Source organism: Cherax quadricarinatus, chromosome 53 (assembly GCF_038502225.1).
Source record: "Cherax quadricarinatus isolate ZL_2023a chromosome 53, ASM3850222v1, whole genome shotgun sequence".
Taxonomy (NCBI): Eukaryota; Metazoa; Arthropoda; class Malacostraca; order Decapoda; family Parastacidae; genus Cherax; species Cherax quadricarinatus.
In genome coordinates this window covers 5748499-5756205 of record NC_091344.1, presented here as the reverse complement: position 1 = coordinate 5756205, position 7707 = coordinate 5748499, and positions in this window count along the sequence as shown.

Sequence of the window (7707 nt, the reverse complement as noted above, 5' to 3'; positions counted from 1 at the left end):
AGTTAGACAATGTTGTCAGCTACTTAACACTCGAAATATGAGCACTGAATAATATATAAATATTACGTCCTACCTAATAATATAACTAAGTCAAACAATAATATAAAGCAATATATTTACGATTTAGCTATTATCGCAAATATAAGCAATATAAAATTATATGAACAGGTAATATACATTATATACATTGTGACCCATTCAGGGGTCGCAATATAATCTCATTCCAAAACTTTTATCTTATTCTCAACAAAATTTGGTGATAGCATCTCACCCACTCTCTCATTTGCTTTACTTTTACATTCCTTCACCACTCTCTTAACCTCTCTCTTTCTCCCCATATACTCCTCCCTCCTTATATTATTGAAAGAATTAAGAATAAGACGGAGAGTAGGATCACAAATGAACAAGGAGACTTTAGGAAGGGTCGGGGATGTAAAGACCAAGTGTTACAGTGAAACATAGGTATACAGTACTTATGTAAGGGTAAAGAGGTTGCTTTTGCATTTATGGATTTGAAAAAGGCAAGAACATTCTGGTTGTGAGTGACTCACAGGTAAGATATATGAACCGTGATTTCTGTTACATGCATAGGAACGTTAAACAGACACTGCGCTTCCCAGGTGCTGGTGTTGATGACATTGTCAACAGGTTGGATAATACATTTAAATATATATTTTTTTTCATTTATGGTACTATATAAATTATAATTATAACAAGCATAATTAATTCTAATCCAACTAAATATATTTTTCCGTCAAATTCTGAAAGATTTTTGCGAAAGTATTGCGTACACAAATTTTCGCTTGCCCTATTCCGCAAGAAGTATGTTGCTGTTTAAGCCAAAATCACGTTACTCATTCGGCACGAAGATTATATATACATTATATATATAATATAATATATATATATATGCGCGCGTGTATGTGTATATGCAAATGAAGAGGGGTAAAGCAGCTGGGATTTAAGGGATCAATACAGAAATGCTTAAAACAGGAGGGGATATAATATTGGAGTGGCTAGTGTTTTTGTTCAGTGAATATATGAAGGAGGGGAGGGTTTCTAGGGACTGGCAGTGAGCGTGCAAAGTCCATTTGTTTAAAGGAAAGGGGACAAGAGAGAGAGTAAGAATTATAGGGGAATAAACTTGTTGAGTATACCAGGTAAAGTGTAAGGTAGAGTTAATATTGATATAATTAACGATAAGACTGAGTACAGGATCGCAGATGAACAAGGCTTAATTATATGTTAGCCCAGGTGAATACAAGTGAACAATATTTAAACAGAGGTAAGTATGTTTTCTTTGCATTTATGGATTTAGAAAAAGCATTATGATAGGAAGAATAGGGGTAGCAACGTCGCTGATGTTGCAAATATATGGAGTAGGTGGTAGGTTACTGAAAGTAGTTAAGATAATTTTTACGAGTATCGCGAGGCTCATATTAGGGTATGCAGGAGAGAGAATTATTTCATAGACAGGATGCGTCATGTCACCATGGTTAACATATTTATATATGGAGTTGTAAAAGAAGTGAATGCTAGGGTGTTGGGGAGAGGTGTAGGATTAAAATATGAAGAATCTAATACGAAGTGGACGTTGTCACAGTTACTTCTTGCTGATGACACTGCTTTTGGGAGTTGTAAATATGATAATGATACTCAGTTCAGACAAGTTCATAAGACACCTATGCAACAGTTAGGTATGTTTATTACGAAACGCTTCACCTACACAGTAGACTTCTTCAGTCGAATACAGAGTAAGTAGCAGCAGCAGTTGAGATCTGAAGACAAAATCAGTCCACTGCCCTCGTCTTTACATGGTTTCTTCATCTCAGCTGCTTCTGCTGCCTCTTTTGTGTTCCGTTGAAGAAGCGGAATGTGTAGGCGAAACGTTCCTGAGTAAAGATACTTAACTAATGGACATATTTCTTATTTGTCGGCATTTGGGAGATTTTGAAAAAGCTAAAAAAATTGGAGGGCGAATTTGGGAAGGAATGTAAAAGAAAGAAGTTGAAAATAAACATAGGGAAGATCAAGGTGATGAGGATAAGAAAAAAAATTGGTAATGAAACATATCCGACTGGAAGAGGAAATTATGGAGTAATTGAATGTTATTGTAGATAAATGGTTCGGTGGCCTGGTGGCTAAAGCTCCCGCTTCACACACGGAGGGCCCGGGTTCGATTCCCGGCGGGTGGAAACATTCGACACGTTTCCTTACACCTGTTGTCCTGTTCACCTAGCAGCAAATAGGTACCTGGGTGTTAGTCGACTGGTGTGGGTCGCATCCTGGGGGACAAGATTAAGGACCCCAATGGAAATAAGTTAGACAGTCCTCGATGACGCACTGACTTTCTTGGGTTATCCTGGGTGGCTAACCCTCCGGGGTTAAAAATCCGAACGAAATCTTATCTTATCTTATCTTAACCGACATGTTGATGATTAAGACACCTGTGCATCACATGAGTATCTTTATTGTGGAAATGTTTCGCCAACAAGTGGCTTCCTCAGTCCGGTACAAACATGAATGATGGAAGATGAGAAGGAGTTTGAGGTAATCAGTCCCTCGGCCTTGAGTCGATGTGTTCAGTCTATCAATCCTGATCAAATTATAGTATATGTACTGAAAAGGGGCTTATATACTGCAGACATATATAGAGGTCAAGCAACTTGAGACGGTGAAGTGTATTTAGGTACGTATTTACATGGGTGCACACACTACATATGTTTGAATGTATAAACAATAAAAGCAATCAATCGGGGATATTTTAGGACGATTACCGGAGAGTTGGCTAATAATTTCCTTGAAAATATATATCATTATTGAGAGTGTCTTGAAAATTATTTTTTTCAAAGTGTTTCTTCTCTTGTTTACGTCACAGAAACCAGTAAACCATAATAATATACGAGAAAATAAGTTCACCTTAATTTTTAGCATTTGTTGTATATTTTACCTAAAAATAATATCTCCTGACATATGAGCCCAGTAATTCATTGAAATAATTCCTAGTTAGGGGAGATTTTGCACATGAATAGTTCTCGTCCCTGGTTATAACATATCAAAAATCAATACTAGGGACATGCTGTGCTACGGCCGCCAACTTGAATAGCGTCTGCCAATTTTGCATTTTTTTGAAATAACTCTGGAAAGGTTGAAGAGAAACAGGAAATGTTTTATATAAAACTTACATGGGACTAAAAAAATTATTTTTGGTCTTTTATATTTTTTACCCTAAGTGCAACGGGAACCAAGCTGCAGTTGAAATACTTGCAATTTTTTACATATTTAATTTTTTTTTTCATAAAACGTTGCAGGATTTTTGAAGTGCAAATGTTAGAAATTGATTAGGCAGCTTTGGCTTGTTGACTCTGTATGACCCAACTAAGTGGTTTTGTTGCCTTCTTCCGCGAGGAATGAGTCATACACCTCTGGTCCGACCTTCCTTTAACTGATGTATAGAACGAATGAATTGGAAAATGCAAAATATTATGAAAGCATGAAAAAGGAAAATTTATTACTTAGACTATAAAACTGATCGAATATACAACATTGAAATAATTTATCACTGAAATAACTCGCTAGGAAAGCAAAGGCTCAACAAGAGATGCACCATTCCCTCACCCTAATGAAAAGCAGAGGCGCCACGAGTACACTAAGAGACAACACAATGAGTGTCAGGGGCCTAAGATTGTTCACCTGCCTCCCAGTGTACACAATGGGGATTACCAATAGACCCCTGGCTGTCTTCAGGAACGCGTCGGACAGGCACCTAAAGTTGGTAGCTGACCATCCGGGCTGTGGTTCGTACGTCGGTTTTCGTGTGGTCAGCAGTAAGAGCCTGGCTGATTAGTCCCTGATCCACTGCGAGGCCTGGTCACAGACCGGGCCGCGGGAACACTGACCCTTGAAACCCTCACCAGGTATACACTAGGTGTATTAAGTGCTGAAGTATGCGAGATAAAAATTATTAAAAATAGAAAACTAATAATGTATTTTTAAACCTTTCTGGACGGTTTTCATTAACATGGTTTATCAATAAATTCTTCCATAAAATATAGAGTATGAGTTTGTATACTATCTTAATAAATTAGACACGTGCAATTCTTCGTATCTTTATTCTTCTTTGTACAGGACTGATAAAGTCACTGTGTGGCGAAACGTTTCATCAATAAAGATACCCAAGTGATGCACATGTGTCTAATTTATCAACTTTTCGGTTCTCTGAATTATTTATTTACACTGTATGATCTTCCTTCATAGTGGTCACACATAGCAGAACATGCAAGACCTGCTTTCTTACACTTAAGTTTTTGGAAGAAATCTTGCAGTTGCAAAGAAACTAAATGTAATAGCTAGTCAGGTGCTATGGGCAGAGTTGTGGATACAAGGTTAGTAAGTAAGTAAGTTTATTCAGGTATACACAAATACAGTTACATAGAATTATCATACATAGCAGCATATGTGTAGATAACCTAGGATAACCCGAAAAAGTCAGACAGAGTGACTTATTTCCATTGGGGTCCTTGTTAAGCGGGTTTCCTTCTAGGCTCCAGCTATCGCATGGGTTAATAGGTTAAGGTCTTGTTCTAGCCTCTGATGGATCTGGAAAAAAACTACGAAGGAAGGCTGAGCAGCAGCTGGTGTATTGGGAAGAAGAGGCCAAGTCAGAGTTTGACTGTAATTCAGCTGTTACATAGATGTAAAATGATATCGACATTCAAGGATAGTTTTCTTGATTCATGGAGTGTCAGGATGAATTCTTCACCAGCTTTAGCTGTTTCAGTCTTCGCTGCATTAGCGCGGTTAGATGTTTTCAGTTTGTCATAAGAACAGTTTGACTTGATGCTGGACAAATGTATGCGTGTGACAGGTTTTTGTCTCCTCTGAGTGAGGTGTCAACTTAATGTTTAACATTTAAATTGTACTTCTCTTGCCTCTTCTTCCTATTCCTCTGGATTATTATAATCAAAAAGAAGCGCTAAACCACAAGGGCTATACAGCCTATTCCTCTGGAGATGTGTGTGTAAGCACAAGAAAGCGCTCAGGGCTTGTTTCCTATTTTTACTGTGGTAAATTTACATATTTGCAATCACGTGTTTTATTGTGATTTTTGTATGTATGCACATTTATACATACATATACATCAGATTAGTATTTTGTAGGTACAGTGAGGGTAAGAGGTAGATGGGGTATAAGGAGAATGTCATCAGCGAATAAGTGAGGTGAAAGTTTATAAACTAGAGGTGGATGTAGTTAAGGTAAGATATAAGCAACTACTGATAGATCGACCTGGCTACTGCGTGTCTGACAAAATCGGATCGTGCTGTCACGAGCGTGACAATCACAGATCACTCTTGTTCGTGCCTGTCACAAGCGCAGACCTATATTATGAGCGCCGTACACGCACGTGTAAGATACGTGGGTGACACAAACACAGATCTGGATGGTGAGTAGCTGATAGAAGCACAGGGCTGCCTAGTGTGTGGCTGTCACAAGCACATATCTGGTTGGCGAGCGTCTGAGAAGCAAAGATCTAGCTATTACATGCCAGAGATAAGCACAAATCTAGGTGGTGCATGATCACTTGGTGTTTACCTGGAGGTAATTTCCGGGGTCAACGCTTCCGCGGCCCAGTCCATGACCTCAGGCCTTACAGTGGATCAGTGCCTAGTCAACAATTTTGTTACTGCAAGCCTCACGCAATCCAGCGAGTGGACCACAGCCCGGCTGGTCAGACACTGACTTTAGCTATCTATCAGAGGCGCATAGATACTGCAGTTCAGGTGCCCCTGTAAACTGCACATATTCCCACCCATTTTTCAATGTGCAGGCAATGTACTTCCCTCTTCCGGGATTCAAGTCCGGCTCACTGGTTTCCTGGAATCCCTCACAATCCAACACAAGTCATAAAAGACACTTGTCTTCATTCACACCTAACATGCTTACATGGTGTGAGGGAAAAGTCGGTAAATTGGGCTTATGGTATTTCAGACGCCGAGAGGATTGTTATAGTGTGTCACCGCCCGCACTGATATCTAGTGGGCTGCTGTAAAACGCCGGATTTCTTCGGGTTTAATTTTTTTATAGTTTCTACTCCTGGCAGTATTGACCTTACCTGGTTTGGGTGGGAGTTTGGAATAATCACTTCACTTTCACTCTTCTCTTGATCAGGATTTTGTATTTAACCTTGTTACCAGTGATGACATTGAAGTACAATTACCACCCTTTCTCTTTCTTCACTGTTTTACTTAATAACCATTCTGAAACCAGTATTTTTTTTTCATTGGTAGCTGCTGCTGGCGTGGTCATCCACAGTAGATGCTCGATATTCTGCAGCGAGATCTCAGGCGATGTGACTTAGTGGGGTAGATCGATTTCTAATCTCTCCCTTGTGATCTGAAGTGAGATACTGCGAACCAGAAATGACAGGAACTTTTTCATCTACTTAACATCAGACTATCACCGTTTAACCAGGATAAAGAACACATCTTCAGTATATATAAAGACATCCTGGATTAAGAAAAGTCTCCTGTCTAAAGATCTCTCTTGAACCTACGGCGGCTTTGTGTTTTTTTTATGATATTTATATAAGTACTTTAAGTTTTCCATTACTATTTTTCCTCAAAGTTATTTTTTTCCATACTTTTTGATCAGAGGGAAGGCGTTTCCCTGCCATACATACCTGCTGCATGTCGAAAATCTTCGCATACAAAACCTTCTTTATTCGACCCCTCTAACTTTTCCTAGGGTTAATATGAGTGGGCTTTCTCAACCTACTCTCTCATTTCCTCTCCTCTTACAGTCCTTCACCACTCTTCTTTACCTCTCTTTTACTCTCAGTATACTCCACCCTCCTTGTATCTCTTCTTTGTAAAAACCTCTATGCTGAATTTTCTCTTACCACTTTCTTTACCTCGTCATTCCACCAATCACTCCTATTCCCTCCCACACCCACCCTCTTAATTCCACATACCTTTGCTGCAAACTAACACTGCATTCTTAAATATACCCAATAATTCTTCAACCTCATTACCTATGCTCTCACTAGCCCATCTTTCTCCTGTTGTTTATAAACTTTCATCTCTCTCTTACTCGCTGTTGCCATTCTCCATATAACCCATCTACCTCTTACTCTCACTGTAGCTTCAACTAAATATGATCTGATCTAACTGTCGCTCCTCTATAATCATACACATCCATCAATCTTTTATCTACCAATACATAATCAACAAACTGTTGACTTTGCGTCCTGCATCATTGTTCTTGTTCTTCTCTTTTTCATAAATTATGTATTGCATTTTACCAAACCTCTTCGGCATCGCCAACTTACCTACTATGCCCTCTTCAACCGTATTTCTCTCTTCAGCATTTAGGTTCCTTACCATAATTACTTTCATACTTGGTTCACAACTCCCAAAACACTTAACAGCTCTCCAGGTGCATAAAACTCTTAGTACAACACTTTTTGCATCCGATCCTAGAATATATATTCATCTCCAATATAAGCCACTAGTCCGTTTGTCCTGTTACTGGTACTTCCTCAGTAATGCAAGGTTTCAATAGGTAGGTGAACTGGAAAATTTTCTGATGTTGGCACCGTGTTCAGCCTTATATCACATCGATCACCCCGCCTACTAATCTCTGATTGTTTTTTTAGTCGATCTGACACCTGTAACATTATATATCTCTTGACAATATACTGACAACACT